Raw genomic sequence first — 20552 nt, forward strand, 5'->3', positions numbered from 1 at the left:
CCTCAAATTCTTAATTATAGAATCCGTGAGTGTGACAAAATGGCTTTATTTATGTCAAATTTGTGACAGTTACGCAACAATAGCAACTGGAAAAATTTATATACAAATCTTGTGGACACATTTTTATTTATGGTGAAACACCTATAAGTATAATTCCTAGGTCATATAGTAACATATGTTTTAACTTTATATACATATACACAACACCACCAACAGCCAACTGTACCAAACTATAAAATGGCTCTACCATTTTATACTTCCAGCAATAAACTGTAAGATTTTCAATACCTCTAATCTTCCTCAATATTTGGTCTTAAAATTTTAACTATTCTAGTGTTTCATGGTTTTCGTTTACAGTTCTATGATGACTAATGTTGCATATCTTTTCATGTACCTATTGGCCAATAATTTATCTTTTGTGAAGTGTTTTTACAGGTTGCTGACTTTTTGTTAATTGGACTATATGTCTTATTGAGTTTTAAGTGTTCTTAATGTAAAATGAATTCTATTTTGCGAGTATTTTCTCCTGGCTTGTGACTTGCCTTTTTATTTTCTTAATGGTGTTTTTTAAAATAGCAGAAGGTTTTAATTATGATGAAGTCCAATTTGTCATTTTTTTTCTTTCATGGTTAGTATTTTCTGGGTCTTATCTAAAACATCATTACCTACTCAAAGAATTCAATTTCTTTAACAGATGTAGAGCTATTTAAAATTTTCTATTTCTTTTTGTGGCAGTTTTGGTGAGCTGGGGACAAGTACTTCCTATGTGTTGCTAGAATACCATGCAGGAGAAAAAAGTGTGTTCTATGCTACCACCAGGAGGGAGAACTATGAAAGTTTACGCCTGGTTGCCTTCTGATTTTAGCTGATGCATCTTTTTCCCTTTACTGATCCAGCTTTACATACTTTCACTGTAATAGAATATAGCAGGTATAACTGCCTCTGAGTCCTGTGAGTTCCAGTGAATCATCTAATACATGGGTGCTATGGAATATCTGAAATAGGCTCCTACCAACATTTCTCTTTATTTTTGGTTTTCAGCAGGTTAGCTATGACAAGCCTCTGTGTGATTTTCTTTCCTTTTTAGAAAGATTTTATTTATTTATTTGTAAGAGAGAGCACAAGTAGGGGAGGGGCAGAAGGAGAAGCAGACTCTCTGCTGAGCAGGGAGCCCAGCTGGGGACTTGATCCCAGGACTCTGGGATCAAGACCTGAGTTGAAGGCAGATACTTAACCAACTGAGCCACCCAGCTGCACCTTTATGTGTGTTTTTCTTTAAATTCATCCTGCTTGGCGCTAGCTGAGTTCCTTAGATCAGTAAAGCAATGTTTTTGATCAAATTTGAGAAAATCCCATTCATTATATCTTTAAATATACTTCCTATCATTGTCACTCTCCTCTTCTGGGACTCCAATTACACATATGTAAGACTCTTTGATATTTTTTCACTGATCCCAGAGGTTTTGTTAATTTTCCTTCAATCTTTTTTTTCCTGTGTTTCCTAAATTGGATGATTTCTACTTATGTGTACTCTTCATTCTGCTATCTCCAATCTATTAAGTTCATACAAGAAATTTTTCTTTTTTCCTTTTTCTTTTCTTTCTTTCTTTCTTTTTTTTTTTTTTTTTAATGAAAGGCAGAATGCCACATGAAGCACCTCATTTGGATGTGTCTGGAGTCTTGGAAACTTGACTACTCTACATTCTCCTACAAATGGACCTTGAGAGATTATTTGGAAGTTCTAGCAGGGGAGCATAGCTACTTGTATACCCTTGACAGAAGAATGGTCCTCCACTACTGGGGAAGGTCATCCTCTTCGACAGAGCACACAGCTTTGTGAGGGATGCACTTAGAGCAGTAAGGGAAGAAAAAGACACTGCCTAGCCAGTAAGATCAGCCAAATCAAGCCTAGTCACAACCAGATCACCCTCACATTCACACAAGGAATTTCTCATTGGAAATCAGACCTAGGATTTCCATTTTGTTTTCTTTTTCACTTTCCTCTTTTTCTGATATTCCCTATCTATTAATTCATTAAGGTCTTTTCTTCCTTTAAATCTTTAAGCATTTTTTTTCAGCATACTTATAATAGCTGCTTTAAAAACTTTCTCTGCTAAGTCCAATTTATGAACCATCTTGGAGTTGATATCTATTGGCTGTTCTTTTTTCTTGAGTTTCATTTTCTTCCTCCTTTGCATGACTATGAACTTTGATTACAAACTGGACATTATGGATGATAAATTATAGAGCTGTTGTAATCCTCTAAAGAGTGTTACAATCCTCTAAAGAGTACTGATTTTTGTTCGAATAATCAATTCAATTACTGGCTGATCACTTTGAATTAGTGTAAGCAGACAGACTTGGGGGTCAGTAAAAGTTTCCCTAAGTAACTGACACTTCAGCTGAGATTTAACTAAGTACGAGTTAACTAGGACATGATGAGATGGTGTTGTATGGTGTATAATAAAGTGTGCCAGGCAAATTGAATGTTACAGGAAAAGGCTCTGGAGAATGAATCATTGGGTTTTTTTCAAGGAAAATAAAGAAATCCATATGGCTAGAGAGCAGAGAATGAGGGAACACCCAAATGTCCCAGATAAAGGATACTTATTTATCCTGGAATGAGAGGCATGTAGACCAAGTGACAACTAATTAACAATCACCTACAGGTAATACGGACAAGAAATAAATTGTTGCTGGAGAGACTTAATGGGCAGTCTGTTTTTGTAACATAGTATACTAAGCAGAGATGTACTATTTTTGTTTTGTTTTTGTTTTAAAGATTTTGTTTGAGAGAGAGAGAACAAGCACAAGCAGGAGTTGCCACAGAGGGAGAGGGGAAAAGCAGGCTCCCCGCCAAACGGGAACCCAATGCAGGGCTTGATCCCAGGACCCTGGGATCATGACCCAACCCAAAGGCAGACTCTTAGCTGACTAAGCCACCCAGGTGCCCCTATACTGTGTTTTAAGAGCAGAAACTAAATCTGGTTTTGCCCACATTCTATTCTCAGCACCTAGTCCAGTACCTGTCAGGTAGGAGATATTCCAGAAAGATCTCTTAATTTAATGAATAGTCCCTATTTACATACACTGCAAGCTCTTTTTAAAAATAAATCTATCTGGGCGCCTGGGTGGCTCAGTGGGTTAAGCCTCTGCCTTCGGCTCAGGTCATGATCTCAGGGTCCTGGGATCGAGGCCCGCATCGGGCTCTCTGCTCAGCGGGGAGCCTGCTTTCTCCTCTCTCTCTATGCCTGCCTCTCTGCCTACTTGTGATCTCTCTCTCTCTCTGTTTCAAATAAATAAATAAAATCTTTAAAAAAAAATAAAAATAAATAAAAATAAAAATAAAAATAAATCTATCATATTTTATACATATTTTATAGCTAATGTCAATATAATAAAGCTGACACATATCAGTTAAACAAGTTCAACAAGTTTTCAAAATCGCTCAGATTTCTTGACTCCAACTTGAACCAAGAATTTGAAAGCTAATTCCAAAATGAATAACTATGGACTTTTATTTTATTCTCTACAAAGAAGTGGCAAGTGTTAAGGGAGAAGATAAGTTAAAAAAAAAAAAATGTGGATAACCACTAATGAAAAGTAATTAAGCTGGGTTCTTTTTTAAAGATTTATTTATTTATTTGGGGGGGGTGGGGAAGAAAGAGAACATCAGGGATGGAGAAGGGGCAAAGGGAGAGGGAGAGAGTCTTAAGCAGACTGTGCAGAGCCCAACATGGGGCTCGATCTCATGACCTTGAGATCACAACCTAAACCAAAACCAAGAGTCCCCCATTCAACCGACTGTGCCACCCAGGTGCCCTATGCTGGGTTCTAATTAAATCCAATTGTATCTGCCTGACTAGCTAGTCATATCTATTTACCTTCCTTTCAATATAGAAGATAGTCATAAAATATCCTTCAAATTCCACTCTACCGTATCATACCTACCTCTTCAAGATCCACAAAAGGGTATATCCAGGTGATGCCCAAATTAAAACAAAGAAGACTGACATTAATCTCATCAAAATGAGATGTGAATATGATAAGAACTAGGAACACAAGAAAGGACACACTAAAATTTAGAGATCTTCAAATTAGGGTAATAATCTCTAGCTCTTTCTTTTTTTTAAGATTTTATTTCTATTTATTTATCAGACAGAGAGGGAGCACAAGCAGGAGAAGTAGCAGGCAGAGGGAGGAGTTGCCCTGCTGAGTAAGGAGACTAGATCCTGATATGGGACTAGATCCAGGACCTTGGGATCATGACCGAAGCTGAAGGCAAACACTTAACTGACTGAGCCACCCAATAGTCCCAATAATCTCTACCTCCTTCTATCAATTCCTCTGTTGCTGTCATATTCTAAACCAAATTATTCAGAAGAGAAGAAAGTACTTTCTATAGCTAATATCTGCATACAACCACAAAGACTATTTTTCTATGAATTTATCATAGCCTGTTCCCTTAGAAGGTCAGAGAATTAGGATAATTTTTTAAACTTCTTATTTCAAAACACCCATAGATTTATAGGAAGTTGCAAACTATAGTACAGAAATAATGTCACCAAAAATGGAGGAGTGGAGAATTTCAGAGCTCTATCTCTCCACAAAAACTAATAAGCTGTCAAAAACTGTCAGATAAACTGTTGTAGAATTCTCTTAAGATTGGTGAAGAAAGAAGCTTCTGCATTGTGGTAAGCAAGCACTGGGACATTTTAAATCACTCATCTTCAATCCCAAACTTCTCCAACCAGCAGTGGCCATGAAGACAGAGAAGCCTGAATTCTTGGTGCAGGTTGCTAGTGACACAGAAAGCAATAGGGACCTTATTCTCAAAGAACTGTAACTGCTTCAATCTGTCTGGTGGCTCCTTAAAAGACTGTACAAAGGGTTGCCTTTTGTTTTGCCCAATATATAGTGATATGCCCTGAGCTAGGAAGCTTCCTAAGTGGCATATGCTGGAAGCATTTAAAGGCAAAAGCATTGGACCAGAGCAGCCTGGAACTAGGGATAATGGTCAGGAAAAGCAACAGCCAGACTAAAAAGCCTGGGAAGGAGGAGCGCCCAATAGTGCATGCTCTCTCCCTTTCTCTTGCTCTCTCTCAAATAAATAAGTAAAACCTTAAAAAAAAAAAAAAAAAAAAAAAAGACTGGGAAGAAAGCTGTTGAGAAAGGAGATATGTGGGTGGATAGGGCTTTTAAATGCTCCTCCTTCACTGGTAAATTCTCCAAACATTTAAAGTATTAACACCAATCCATCTCAAGCTCTTCCAAAAATAGAAGAAATACTTCCTAACTCTATGAAGCCAGCATTACCTTAATACCAAAGCCAGACAAAGACATCATAAGAACACTCTAGACCAATATCCTTTATGAATATAGATGCAAAAATCTTCAAGAAAATATTAACAAACCAAATCCAGCAGCATTTTAAGATGATATATCATAACCAAGTATGATTTATTACAGGAATGCAAGAGAGGTTCAACATTACAAAAATCAAGCAATATGACACATTACATTAATATAATGAAGAAAAGAAAACACAAGGTCACCTCGGTTAGTGCAAAAAAAAAAATCATTTGACAAAATCCAACACCCTTTCATGAAGAAAAGAGTATTTGACAAAGTAGGAATGGAGAGAATTTTCTCAGCCTGGTAAGGGCATCTACAAAAAAAAAAAAAAAAACTCAACTAGCATACTCAATGGTGAAAGGCTAAAAAATCCTCCACTAAGATCAGGAGGAACAAGACAAAAATGTCATTTACATTCACTACTCCCAGAACATCTAGTCAAGAAAAAGAAATTAAGGGGCGCCTGGGTGGCTCAGTGGGTTAAGCCTCTGCCTTCAGCTCAGGTCATGATCTCAGGGTCCTGGGATTGAGCCCCTCTCTGCTCCGCGAGGAGCCTGCGTCGTCCTCTCTCTCTGCCTCTCTGCCTACTTGTGATCTCTGTCAAATAAATAAATAAAATATTAAAAAAAAAAAAAGAAAAAGAAATTAAAAGCATCCAAATTAGAAAAGAAGAAGTAAAATTATTTCTATTCATTGATGATATGATCCTATATAGGGAAACCCACTACAGAATCCACACAAAAAAGCTAATATTAGAGCTAATACATGCATTCAGCAAGGCTTTGGAATAAAAGATCAAGACTAAAAAAAATCAATTCTATTTCTACACAATAACAATAAACAATCTGAAAATGAAATTAAAAGAATTCCATTTTCAATACCATCAAAAAGAATAATTTGGGATTAATTTAACAAAAGAGGGGCACCTGAGTGGTTCAGTAGGTTTAGCATCTGCCTTCAGCTTAGGTCATGATCCCAGGGTCCTGGGATTTGAGTCCCGCATCAGGCTCCCTGCTCAGTGAGGAGTCTGCTTCTCCCTCTCCCTCTGCCTGCTGCTCCCCCTGCTTGTGCTCTCTCTGCCTAATAAATAAATAAAATCTTAAAAAAAATTGTTAACAAAAGAAACTCAAGACTTGTACACTGAAAACTATAAAACATTACTATAAGAAATTAAAAAGGACATAAATAAATGGAAATTATTCATGTTTGTGAATTGGAAGACTTAATATTATTATGATGGCAATACTTACCCAAGCAATTTAGATGTAATCCCTCTCAAAATCCCAAATGCCTTTTCACAGAAATTGACAAGCTGATCCTACAATTCATATGGAATTTCAATGGACTCCAAATAGTCAAAATAATCTTGAAAAAGTAAAACAAAATTGGAGAATTAACATTCCAATTTCAAAATGTACTATAAAGCTACAGCACTAAAACCCCTGTAGTACTGGCATACGGGTAGACATATAGATCAGTGGAATTGAACTGAGAGTTCAGTTGATTTTCAACAAGGGTACCAAGACCATGCAACGGGGAAGGAATAGTCTCTTCAACAAAGGTACTGGAACAACTGGCTATCCACATGAAAAAGAATGAAACTGCACCCTTACATCACCTCAAACAAAAAAATTAACTCAAAATAAATTGAAGACCTAAATATAAAAGCTAAAACTCTTGGAAGAAAACATTGGGGTTAATTTTCATTACCTTGTTTTTGGCCATAATTTCTTATATATGACACTAAAAATAAGAGCAACCAAAGAAAAGAATAGACTTCATCAAAATTTAAAATTTTTGCACATCAAAGGACATTATCAAAAAGTGAAAAGACAATCCCAAGAATGGGAGAAAAAATTTGCAAATCATGTATCAGATAAAGATCTAGTGTCCAGAATGTATAAAGAACTCTTACAACTCAGCAACAACAACAACAAAGGCAGACAGCCAAACTTAAAAATGGAAAAAGAATTGAATAGATGCTTCTCTAAATAGAATATACAAATAGGGATGCCTGGGTGGCTCAGTTGGTTAAGCAGCTGCCTTTGGCTCGGGTCATGATCCCAGTGTCCTGGGATCGAGTCCCACATCGGGTTCCTTGCTCCTCAGGGAACCTGCTTCTCCCTCTGCCTCTGCCTGCCATTCTGTCTGCCTGTGCTCGCTCTCTCTCCCCCCTCTCTCTCTCTGACAAATAAATAAATAAAATCTTAAAAAAAAAAAAAAAAAGAATATACAAATAGCCAACAAGCCTAAGAAAAGACGCTCACCACCTTTAGTCTATGGTGAAATGCAAATCAAAACCACAGTGAGATACCACTTCCTATCCATGAGGACGACCATAATAATTTTTTGAGATATAACTGACATATAACATTATATGACTTTCAGGTATACAACATAATGACTCAATATTTGTATATATTGTGAAATGATCACTGTAGTAAGTCTAATTAACATCCATCACCATTAGTAGTTACCAAAAAAATTGTTTTTATTATGAGAACTTTTAAGATCTACTCTCTTAGCAACTTTCAAATATGCAGTAACAAGTTTTCTTTCAAAAAGTAAAATAACAAGGGTTGGCAAGCATGTAGAGAAATTATAACCCTTGTACACTGTCAGAGGGAAAGTAAAAAGATTTAGCCACTATGGAAAACAGTTTAGCAATTCTCAAAAATTTGAACATAGAATTACCATATGACCTAGCAATTCCACTCCCAGGAATATACCCCAAAGAACAGAAAGTAGATGTTCAGGGGTGCCTGGGGGCTCAGTCAGTTGATTGGCCAACTCTTGGTTTCAGCTCATGATCTTTGGGTCCTGGGACCGAGCTGTCAGACTGAACACTGAGCAGGGAATCTGCTTGGGGATTTCTCTCCCTCTTCCTCTACCCCTCTCCCCACCTTGCTGTCTCTAAATGGATAAATAAATCTTTTTTTGGAAGATTTTATTTATTTATTTATTTGAGATAGAGAGTGTGAAAGAGAGAGAGCACGAGCCGGGGGACAGAGAAAGAGGGGGAAGCAGGCTTCCCGACAAGCAGGGAGCCCAGTGAGGGGCTCCATTCCAGGACCTTGGGATCATGACCTGAGCCAAAGTCAAACACTCAACCACTGAGCCACTCAGGTGACCCTGGATAAATAAATCCTAAAAAAAGAAAGAAAGAAAGAAAGTAGATATTCAAGCAAAAACTTGCACACGAATGTTCACAGCAGCACCATTCACAATAAACAAAAGGTGTTAACCCACATATCCATCAACTGATAAATTGATAAACAAAATGTGGAATATCTGTACAATGGGATATTATTCAGTCATAAAAAGAAATGAAAGATTGACACATGAGCAACATGATTATACCTCGAAAAATATACTAAATAGTAGAATTCAAACCCAAAATCACATATTATATGATTCCATTCATATGAAAAATTCAGAATAGATAAATCCATAAAGATAGAAAGCAAATTAGTGGTTGTCAGAGCCTATGACAAAGGGGATGTGGGTGCAGAGAGTCTTAATGGGTATGGGTTTCCATTTGGGAGGATAAAAATGTTTTTATATTAGAGAGAGCTAATGGTTGCACAAGACTGTAAATACACTAAGTGTCTCTGAATTGTACAATATGAAACAGTTAATTTTAAGTGAAATTTTACTTCATTAACAAAATAGTACAGTGAGGCCCTTGTGCTCTTTTTTCAGTTTCCCTCAATGGTTACATTTTAGGTAAGTATAATACAATATCAAAACTAGGAAATGAACACTGGTACAAAGAGAGTGTTTTCTTCTATGCCATTTTATCATGTGTAGATTGTTGTAACCTCCAACACAATCAAGATACACAACTACTCCATCATCACAAAGATCTACCTCGTGCTATCCCCCTTAGAGTCACACCTACTTTCTTCATCTCCAACATCCCTAATTCCTGGAAAACCCTAATCTGTTCTCCATCTCTACAATTTTGTCTTTCTGAGACTGATATATAAATACAATCACATATTATATGACTTCTTGAGATGGTCTTTTTTCACTCAGCATAGTATCCTCAAGATCCATCCAAGTTCTTAGATGTATCAATACTTTGTTCCTTTTTACTGCAAACTAGTATTCTATGTTATTAATATACCACAGTTTATTTAACCATTGACCTACTAAAGGAAATATGGGTTGTTTCATTTTTTATTATTACTGCTGCCATGAATATTCTTATACAGGTTTTTGTGCAAATAAAAGTTTTCATTTCTATAACATAAATGTCCAGAAGTGTGATTATTGGTTCATATGATAGTTGCAAATTTAGTTTTTTGAGATACTGCCAAGCTATTTTCCAGATATACACTCTTCCAGACTATAGCATTTTACATTCTCACCAATGATGTACAAATTATTCAGTTTCTCCATATCTTTGCCAGCATGTGGTAGCCACTAGTTTTCATTTTACCTGTTCTAATGGGCATGTGGTTGTATCTCACTGCAGTCTTAATATGCACTTCTCTAATGACTAGCTGATTTGATGCTCACTGTCTGCATAATGTTTTAACTGCAAGATCATACTCAAGATCTTCATTTCCAAATCTGTAGAAAGATATTAGCCACTGTATAGGGCAGATCTGATATGAAAATTAGTATAGACATTTCTATTTTTAAAGGTAAATTTATTGTAGCATATATAGAATAATGTAGCCTATTATCTGCCACAAATGTAATTTGAAAGCACCCTCCAAAAATGGGATTAAGATCACTTCAAAGATGGGCGCCTGGGTGGCTCAGTGGGTTAAAGCCTCTGCCTTCAGCTCAGGTCATGGTCCCAGGGTCCTGGGATCGAGGCCCGCATCGGGCTCTCTGCTCAGCAGGGAGCCTGCTTCCTCCCCTTTCTCTCTCTGCCTGCCTCTCTGCCTACTTGTGATCTCTCTCTGTCAAATAAATAAATAAAATCTTTAAAAAAAAAAAAAAAAAAAGATCACTTCAAAGATATTCATGTCCCCTGCTAACATTCTATATCATTCTTATTTTAAAATATATGTAAGAACACATAAAGCTTGGATTTCAATACTTCCATGATATTTGATTACACAAGGGCTTCTTAGAGAGGTACATTGTTGCCAAAAGAGCACATTATTGCCAAAGGGGCACATTACTTTCCATTGTACCTTACTCTCTGCACTAAACTAAGGTGACAAACAAGTTTATGAAAGAGACACGCTAGTTATTTTCCAGTTGTTGCTGTAATTTAAAAAAGGAAAATCATTATAGTACTGATTTACAAATGTGAATGAAAAGTCAAATCATGCTGACTTGTCACTAGATGGCTTTTTAAGGACAGCAACATACTTAAGCATTTTAGTTGTCTTTATGGTGAGTCAAAAATCTTCAGTATGATGTTGAAATATTTTAATTAAATTTACAATTTCATAGAAATATTAAACTATGCCATAAAATGTTAATAAGTGAAATAATATAACTTATATTATATTTATAATATAAGTTATATTATATTTATAATATAATTTTAGTATAATTTTTTATTACCAAGTCAATTTTAGATATATAATTTTAGACTACCAAGTCAAGGTAGTTCAAAGCAAATCTAAATATGATAAAACTTACCAAAAATCCTTTCAAATGACAAGTTTTTAAAATTTGATAAAAGGAAAAGTATCTTAAGAAAAATATAAAATGAATAATTATTAAATATGTGACTTGGAATATAAATAAATAATCCAATTAAGAAATGGGCAAAAGATGTTTATCCAAAGGAGACATACAAATGGGTAACAGAAAACATGAAATGTTCAATGTCACTCATAATCAGGGAAATACAAATCAAAGCCACAATGAGATATCACCTCACACCTCACCAGAATGGCTGAAAATTACAACTCAGGAAACAACAGATGTTAGTGAGGATACAGAGAAAGGGGAACCCTCTTACACTATTGGTGGGAATGCAAACTCATGCAGCCACACTAGAAAACCGTATGGAGAGTCCTCAAAAAATTAAAAATAGAACTACCCTACAACCCAGCAACTGAACTATCAGGTATTTATCCAAAGGATACAAAAATACTGATTTGAAGGGACAGATGTACCTCAATCAGCACTATCAACAATAGCCCAATTATGGAAAGAGCCCAAATCTCCATCCACTGAGGAAAGGATAAAGAAAATGTGGCACACACACACACACAATGGAACATTACTTAGCCATAAAAAAAGAATGAAATCTTGCCTTTTGGAACAACATGGATGGAACTAGAGTACATTACGCTAAGTGAAGTCAGTCAGGGAAAGACAAATACTGTAAGATTTCACTCATATGTGGAATTTTAAAAACAGATGAACATAGGGGAAAGGAAGAAAAAATAAAATAAGATAAAAACAGAGAGGGAGGCAAACCGTAAGAGACTCAACTATAGAGAACAAACTGAAGGGGGCACCTGGGTGCACAGTCAGTTAAGCACCTGACTCTTGATTTTGGCTCAGCTCCTGATCTCAGGGTCATAAGATCAAGCCCCACATCAGGCTCCACACTCAGCACGGAGCCTGCTTGAGATTCTCTCTCCCTCTCCTTCTGCCCCTCCCACTCGTGCATGCTCTCTCTCCCCCTCTCTCAAAGAAATAAAAAGTCTTTTAAAAGACAGAGAGATAACAAACTGAGGGTTGCTGGAAGGGAGTTAGGATGGGGGGATGGGCTAAATGGATGATGGGCATTAAAGAGGGCACTTGTGATGAGCACTGGATGTTACATGTAAGTGATGAATAAATTCTATTCCTAAAACCAGTACTACACTATATGTTAACTAACTTGAATTGAAATAAAATCTTGGAAGAAAAAAAAATTTAAATTAAAAAAACTTTTTTAATGTGACTGGAAATATCAATGCATTATATGGGAAAAAGAACAATGGAATTTTATAAAGTATAGGATAAGGATTTAAAGAGATAGGTGAAAAACTATTTCCCAGTTGATAAAGCTTTTCTTTGTCCTTACCACTTTGTAATGTTATTTTAAAAAATGTTCTCTCCATTAGCCCTGGTCTCCAAGATAAATAACAATTATGACTAAAGGTACCACTAAAGACTAGGTAGGGCAAGAAGCAAAGTGACCACAAAATAGAAACTATGATTTAAAAAACTGTTTCTCTCTACCAACACTCAGCAAGAGGCTCTCTATAGTTGTTAACCCACCCCACATTTCATATCTAATATGTAACCTATTAACATTTATGACAGTCTTGATTATGTAACTTTGCAGCTTTATAAACCTAATTAGATGTCTCAAGTAATATTCAAAATACACTCTCATATTTAAAACATCATAAGGGTGCCTGGGTGGCTCTGTTGTTAAGCATCTGCCTTCAGCTCAGGTCATGATCCCATGGCTGTGGGATCGAGTCCTGCATCGGGCTCCCTGCTCAGCAGGAAGCCTGCTTCTCCCTTCTCCCTCCCTTCTTTCCATAATTGCTTCCACTCCCCGTGCTGTATTCCCTCTCTCGCTGTCTCTGACTCTGTCAAATAAATAAATAAAACCCTTAAATTTTTTTTTTAAATAAATAAAACATCATAGATTTCTCTGCTATGTAACTAACTTCCTATCTTTATCAAATATATCTTGGATTAGAATACTTAAAATTATATTAGAAAGCTTGCTAGGATTCTATTTCACAAGCAGTCTGTGAATTTTTAAATATATTTTTAATATCTAATAAGACCTTTCTAAATCTAGTGCCTTATTCTTTAGTCCCCATGTTATATTTTTACTTTAACTCTAACAACAATTCCCAGATTCCCAAAGAAGCTTTCCAGAAAGTGTACACAAAAGTGCTATCATCAGAGACATATAACTTATTATAATTTCTTATTATAATTTCTTATTATAATCCACTTATGGAAGAACATAAAAAGAAAAAAATGTACAAAAAGACAACAAATAATGAGTGTTGGCAGAAGGTGGAGAAAAGGGAACCCCTGTGCACTGTTAGTAGGATTATAAATTGGGGCAGCCACTATGGAAAACAGTACGGAAATTCCTCAAAAAACTAAAAATAGAAATACCATACAACCCAATAATTCTACTTCTGGGCATTTATCCAAAGAAAATTAAAACACTAACTTGAAAAGATATATGCACCACTATGTTTACTGCAGCCTTATTTATAATAGCCTTATTTACAATAGCCAAAATATGGAAGCAACCCAAGCATCCATTAATAGATGAATGGATAAAGATCTGGCATACATATGTACAGTGGAATATAACTCAGGCATAAAAAGAATGAAATCTTGCCATTTGTGACAACACAGATGGCCCTAAAGGGTATTATGCTAAGTGAAAGACAAAGAAAGACAAATATGATATGATTTCATTTATATATGGAATTTAAAAAACAAAACAAAACAAACTTTAAAAAGAAACAGACAGTTAAATAAGAGAACAAATTAGTGGTTGCGAGAGGAGAGCGGGTGGAGGGGATAGGTGAAATAGGTGAAGGGGATTAAGAGATGTAAATTGCCAGTTACTAAATAAATAAGTCATGGGGATGAAAAGTATAGCATAAGGAATACAGTCAATAATATTGTAACAACTCTTTAGGATGACAAAGGATGATTATTTTATCATGGTGAGCATTTTGTAATGTATATAACTGTTATATCACTATGTTGTATATCTAAAACTAATATATTATTATATGTCAACTACACTCTAATTTAAAAAAAAGAAAAAATGTATTTACAATGTTCACTGTAAAACTCTAATTTCCTTACTATTATTTTACATCATCCCCTTCATCATGAAGTATTAACTGTAAATTACTACCAAATCATTTATAACCATTTTTTTATATCATTATGAAAATCAAGTTTCTACAAATCTTTCTATAAATCAATAAATCAAGTTTCTATATATGTGTTTCTATAAAACACATCATGAAATTTTAAACTTTTGTCTTAGGAAATGAAGTCATAGCAGTAAATTAAGCGCCACCAGAAGATTATCAAGATTGTTAGGTGATGGGGCGCCTGGGTGGCTCAGTGAATTAAAGCCTCTGCCTTTGGCTCAGGTCATGATCTCAGGGTCCTGGGATCAAGCCCTGCATCGGGCTCTCTGCTCAGTAGGAAGCCTGCTTCCCCACCTACCCCTCCTGCCTGCCTCTCTGCCTACTTGTGATCTCTGTCAAATAAATAAGTAAAAATCTTTAAAAAATATAGTTAGCTGAATTTCAGGAAAACAGAGCAGAAGGAAATGCTTAAATTATGTTACAGAATAAAATTAATTTAATCTTAGGGATTTTACTGCTTAGAAACTGACCAGTCAGCTAGAATATCCTATGAAAAAATAGGGTATCTATGCTGTTGCTTAAAAAGAAGTGTTGTCCATTGCCTCACTACCTCAAGTGAATAAAACTTCCTCTCAATGCACAGGAGAAGAAAAATGATTTATGGGACCAGGTGCGGGAAGTCATTCCAAAGACCTATAACTTAGGCCTATTTTCCCCATAAATCACAAAACAAATGTCTGGTTATCAAAAACAGAGCAGAGATTTTTCCTATGGGAAATGTTTTTTGACTAAAGCATCTTTTCTCTACTCCAAGAACAAATAAAATCGTATTGGGATACCAATGTGCTATGACAACCAGGCCAGGGTGTTTCTGTTGGAAAATCTAGGACAATTAGAAGAAATATAGCAATCACTCTCCCCCTTTCCTATTTCCGTCTTATTATTCTTCTCAAATCCTCCTGGACTTCAGGAGAATATTTTATCTAGGGAAGGAATATTTGATTTGAACTAAAATAATAGAAGTTAGAAAAAAACTATTTGTCAACAACCATTTTGATATCTTAACTGGCCCTATGAGTTGCTGTGACCAAAAGAATGGAATAAACAAAATACTGTAAAACTTTGAGGCTAGGCCTAAGAAAAATGCCATTTCTACTTTCATGCATTTGGAATCAGGCTACCATACCATAAGAAGCCCAAACTACCATGAACATCTACATGGAAAAGAATAGAGCCACTAGCTGAGAGTGCACTAAGTTATAGTCATGTGACTGAGCCATTTTGGACATTCCAGCCAAGTCAAGTCTCCAGATGACTGCAGCTTCAGCTGACAACATAGGGCAGAAGACCTGCCAAGCTAAATTAAGTCAATCTCAGATTTATGAGACATAAAAAATATTTGCTGTTTGAAAGCACTAAGTTTGGGGATGGTTTGTTAGGCAGCAATGGATAACCAAAACACTGTCTTAATCAAACATTTAGGGTATACTTTTTAGTGAAAGGCACTGTGCTAACACCTATCAGAGAATATTAGCTTGATCAGAACATGGTCCCTGCCATCAAGGAATTAGAATTTTCTCTGAAATTAATAAAATCTATCGTAAATAGGACATAACCTATGAATGTTTAACAAATGTGATTATATTCTGTGTATATATACCTTTTTGCCTGATCCTATTGTTAAGAACAGCAGATATGGTGCACTGGTTGGCTAGAATTTTAAGTGTGGAGAAATAAAACTCACTGACTAGTATTGACCCTATCATAAATGCTATGCTGAATCAATGAAACCAATATATCATAGTAACCATCAGAGCTGCCACTCTATTAATAAGTTCCTCTTATCCATTAGGTATAAACAATCTTATTTTGCAAACATCCTGATGCCAGCACCTCAAAATTTTCCTGAGATGTCAATGATTCCATTGAAACTTTCAGTTAAGAAAAATGAGGTTTCATTTGATTTTCTGCTTTATAGTGTAAGATATTTGCAAATTTTGAGACAATTAATATAATACAAATTTTTTAAGCCAAATGATAGACTAAGGTATTCAGGTTGGCAGAATAATTAATAATTCTATTACTGGTAACTTCAATATAAAAGCCTCCTGAGAGAAAACAAAATTTCCAAAATTCTTTAAGAGAGTGATAGATCGGGGCGCCTGGGTGGCTCAGTGAGTTAAAGCCTCTGCCTTCGGCTCAGGTCATGATCTCAGGGTCCTGGGATCGAGCCCCACATCGGGCTCTCTGCTCAGCAGGGAGCCTGCTTCCTCTTCTCTCTCTGCCTGCCTCTCTGCCTACTTGTGACCTCTGTCTGTCAAATAAATAAATAAAAATCTTTAAAAAAAAAAAAAAAGAGAGTGATAGATCTTTCCTATGTCTAGAAATTTTAGAAATTTTAAGTAAAACTCTTATGATGAAAATTAGGGGATGGGGTACCTGCGTGGCTTAGTCGCCTGGCTGGTGCCTTCAGCTCAGGTCATGATCTTGGGGTCCTGGGATCGACCCCCACATCAGGCTCCCCGTTCAGCAGGGGGTCTGCTTCACCCTTTCTGTCTGACCCACCCCCCTGCTCATGGTCTCAATATTACACTCTCTCAAATTGATAAATAAAAAATCCTAAAAAGAAAATTAGGGAATAATCTAAAAGATTCTTAAGTCCCTGTTCATCTCACATTCATATATAAAAATAAATTATTCAAAAGAAAGTTTAGTAAAATGTTGTTACATTGTTAGACATTTTCAGATAATGTGCTATCTTAATGTTAGACAGGGATATATGTAGAAGACTACAGAACCCCTATGTCCAATACCCACATCTCAAAGCATAAAAGTAATATAATGTTGCTATTTTCCAAAGGTATGATTTTCATTAATTGGATGGCAAAATGCAGAGCATAATTCTATGTAAAATGCCTTTAAACTGAATAATCCTGAATACTGGAGTTTTACAAACTCTACCATTCTACAAAAGGCGGGCAGAAAGATAGACTACAGAAATGGTAACTATATAATAAAACCACCAAGAAACATATTTTCACTCTGTCAGGAAGCCACAGGTCATAAAAACCATCACAAACCACAGTATAAAACAGAACACTTAAAAATAATCTTGCACCACTGAGGCATGTGTTACGTTATTGTCAAAAGGCTCATCTCAGTGATGGGGTTCTCAAAGATCTTACCATCTTGTCTGCTCTCACCTAAAAGAAATCCAATTTGTCAATAAATTACACGTTACTTTAGTCAAGGCTATTTGCATGCTAGCTTAAAAAAAGAAAATCCTGAAGAAATCCAAGGGAAAGAACTGTAGCACAAAAGGGGCTTAAGAAAATTGAATCTAAAAATTAGAAACTATTAACTTAAATCTTTATCTTTAAAGGCTGTCAGTCTATTTTCATTTCTCTGCTTTTCTCAGTGCCATTCTTTTTTTGTTGAATGGCTTCCTAACTTACTCATATTACGGTCCATTTTGGCTATTCTAGTCCCAACTATCATGATCTTTCTGCTCCAACTGTACACTCTCCTTTGCACCCAAACCTGTATTTCTCAATTTCCAAAATCTAAATTCTTTAAATAAACCTTTGATTGTACCAGATCCTGACTACAACTCACTAGCCAGCCCAGAGACTGACCATCCATGGAACAGATACCTCCCCTAGGTCCAGTGGATTGAGATCAATGATAGAGACTCATGTAGATACAGGTTTACTTAGAAGCGGCTGTGCATGGGCAGAAATAGTAAACATATCTAGTATCTACCAAAATATAATATCCCAGGAGAAATCTAACAAACTGAATATAAGGCACAACATTTTAATCAGGAAAACCTCAATATTTTTAACTTTCCTTAGCAATCAAGTCTAACAGAAAGAGCTCATTTTAGGCTTAGTCAGCCAAACCCCAAGACCTTTTTCATATTGACCCAACCAATTCTTAAAAACCTAAGTCACATTTGGCCTTTTTAAACTGGCTCACACATAACAGGTTCATAAACATTTGCCCATTAAATGAATAAGAGAACAAACCTGTGAATCTCTACTCATTTGGGCCCTGAATTCTACATTGACAGTAGTTGACATTATGATATGCAGTATGCAGTAAGTCATCCTGAATGGAAGGAATTTTGTACTAAAGAAAAAGTAAGGAATCAGAGCTAGAGATCTGTTGTAAAGCTGTCCATGTGTTAAGTAATTATGAGTGAAATAACAATAAATGACTTTTCCCAAAGGGGACATAGGCTAAGTATAGGAGGCCCCAAACTAAGTCAATATTCATGGTGAAAGCCATTTTTAGTATAGAGAAGGAATAGGGGTCTAGGCTAAGAAAGGTTCCAAATGGGCCAATGAAATAGAAATCTCTAAAACAAAAACCAGGAGAAATATCAAAGAGGAAAGCAATAAAAATGTATAAGAATTACAACAAAGAGGGGCGCCTGGGTGGCTCAGTGGGTTGAGCCGCTGCCTTCGGCTCAGGTCGTGATCTCAGGGTCCTGGGATCGAGTCCCGCATCGGGCTCTCTGCTCGGCGGGGAGCCTGCTTCCCTCTCTCTCTCTCTCTGCCTGCCTCTCTGTCTACTTGTGATCTCTGTCAAATAAATAAATAAAATCTTTAAAAAAAAAAAAAAAAGAATTACAACAAAGAATCTGATGAAGGTTCAGGAAGATGAAACCAAAAACAATTTAATTCCAATGGAATGAATCACTGAAAGCCCAGGCTTTCAATGGGATCTAATGGAGAGAAAAATAAAAGCAATGATGTAGGCAGTATACTTAAAGTTACAAAGATAATTCGACAAAAGTATTTTTACTTCTTGAAAATGGAGACAAACTTAGACAACCACTAAGTTTAAATTTTCACATCTGACTTCTGTATCAGCAAACTAAGATGCAAATTATTTATAACACGATGATTTATCTCCAATGCCTCACAATGTCCTTATATTTATATTCCGGCATGCAAACTATTATGTATTAGCTACATTACTTAAAGAAAATGTTCTTTTATATTATAAGGATAATTAATGTGGCTCTTTGAGTGGATGCATCTATACTTCATGTCTCTTGGCTTTACCAGAGAAAATGGCCTTGAACTTAAAGAACTTTTCAGTTTCTTTTAAACTAACAACCTATTTTAAGTATTACTTGATGTGGAAATCAGATCCACAAGATGCTAAAAGTATGGCACAAAGTGATGTTGGCATTACAAGACTGTAAAGAAAGGACTTTCGTAGGCACTAGAACATTCTTAATTATGTACAAATATAAATGTAAGATATTTCAAAAAATAAAGCACTCTTCAGGGTGCCTGGCTGGTTCAGTCAGTTAAGTGACTAACCTTGGCCCAGGTCATTATCTTGGGTCCTGGGATCAAGCCCCACATCAGGCTCTGGTTCAGCCGGGAGTCTGCTTCTCTTCTCTCTCTCCCTCTGCCATTCCCCTGCTCGTTCTTACTCTCTCTCTATCCCTCAAATAAGTAAATAAAAAATCTCTTTAATAATTTTTTAAAAATAAAGCACTCTAATTAATTAAAGCCCATTTCCTTGCCAGGGGATTTCTCATATTAAGTAGCTGCCTTCCAATGTGTTTATTTTTTTTAATTCCTTTTTTTTTTATTGTGTTATGTTAGTCACCATACAATACATCATTAGTTTTTGATGTAGTGTTCCATGATTCACTATTTGCATTTAACACCCAGTGCTCCATGCAATCTGGCCCTCCTTAAAACCCAACCCCTCTAAAATCCTGTTTGTTTCCCAGAGTCCATAGTCTCTCATGGTTCATCTCCTACTCTGATTTCTCTCCCTTCATTTTTCCCTTCCTTCTCCCAGTGTCCTCCAATGCTATTCTTTATGTTCTACAAATAAGTGAAACCATATGATAACTGACTTTCTCTGTTTGACCTATTCCACTTAGCATAATCTCCTCCAGTCCCATCCATGTTGATGCAAAAGTTGGGTATTCACCCGTTCTGATGGCTCAGTAATATTCCATTGGGTATATGGACCACATCTTTATCCATTCATCTATTGAAGGGCAACTTGGCTTTCTCCACATTTGGCCAATGTATTTAATCAAACAAAGTACAAATTCTTTTGGAAGATTAGGAAAAAAATATTTGCCATTAATTTTAAAAATGTCTGTAAAATTATTTTTAAAATTACAAATCACTAGAGGCACCTGGATGCCTCGGTCAGTTAAACATCCAACTCTTGATGTCAGCTCAGGTCTCAATCTCAGGGTCATGAGTTCAAGCCCTGCACTGGGCTCCATGCTATGGAACCCACTTAAAATTAAAAAAAAAAAAAAATTGTTTTAAATTACAAATCATCAGAAAAGAGAATGTTAAGAACTTCACCATCAATGTTCATAATTTTAAAATTTAAAATGTGGATGATGGGGCACCTGGGTGGCTC

General features: G+C 36.0%; 1 protein-coding gene across 2 annotated transcripts in view; it reads right to left on the reverse strand.

Annotated features, from left to right (window-relative positions):
• The window catches only part of LOC111147432 (family with sequence similarity 126 member A), a 98138-nt gene that overhangs the window by 55834 nt on the left and 21752 nt on the right, over positions 1–20552 (reverse strand). The window contains exon 1 of one of the 2 annotated variants that reach the window (XM_022503440.1): positions 6606–6696. The exons of the other annotated variant lie outside the window; for it this stretch is intronic. The gene's annotated coding sequence lies outside the window, so the exon portion shown is untranslated. Of the gene's footprint in view, positions 1–6605; positions 6697–20552 lie in introns of those variants that run through there. 2 annotated transcript variants of the gene reach the window in all.

The sequence above is a fragment of the Enhydra lutris genome, unplaced genomic scaffold (assembly GCF_002288905.1).
Source record: "Enhydra lutris kenyoni isolate GAN:26980312 unplaced genomic scaffold, ASM228890v2 scaffoldscaffold16, whole genome shotgun sequence".
Classification (NCBI taxonomy): Eukaryota; Metazoa; Chordata; class Mammalia; order Carnivora; family Mustelidae; genus Enhydra; species Enhydra lutris.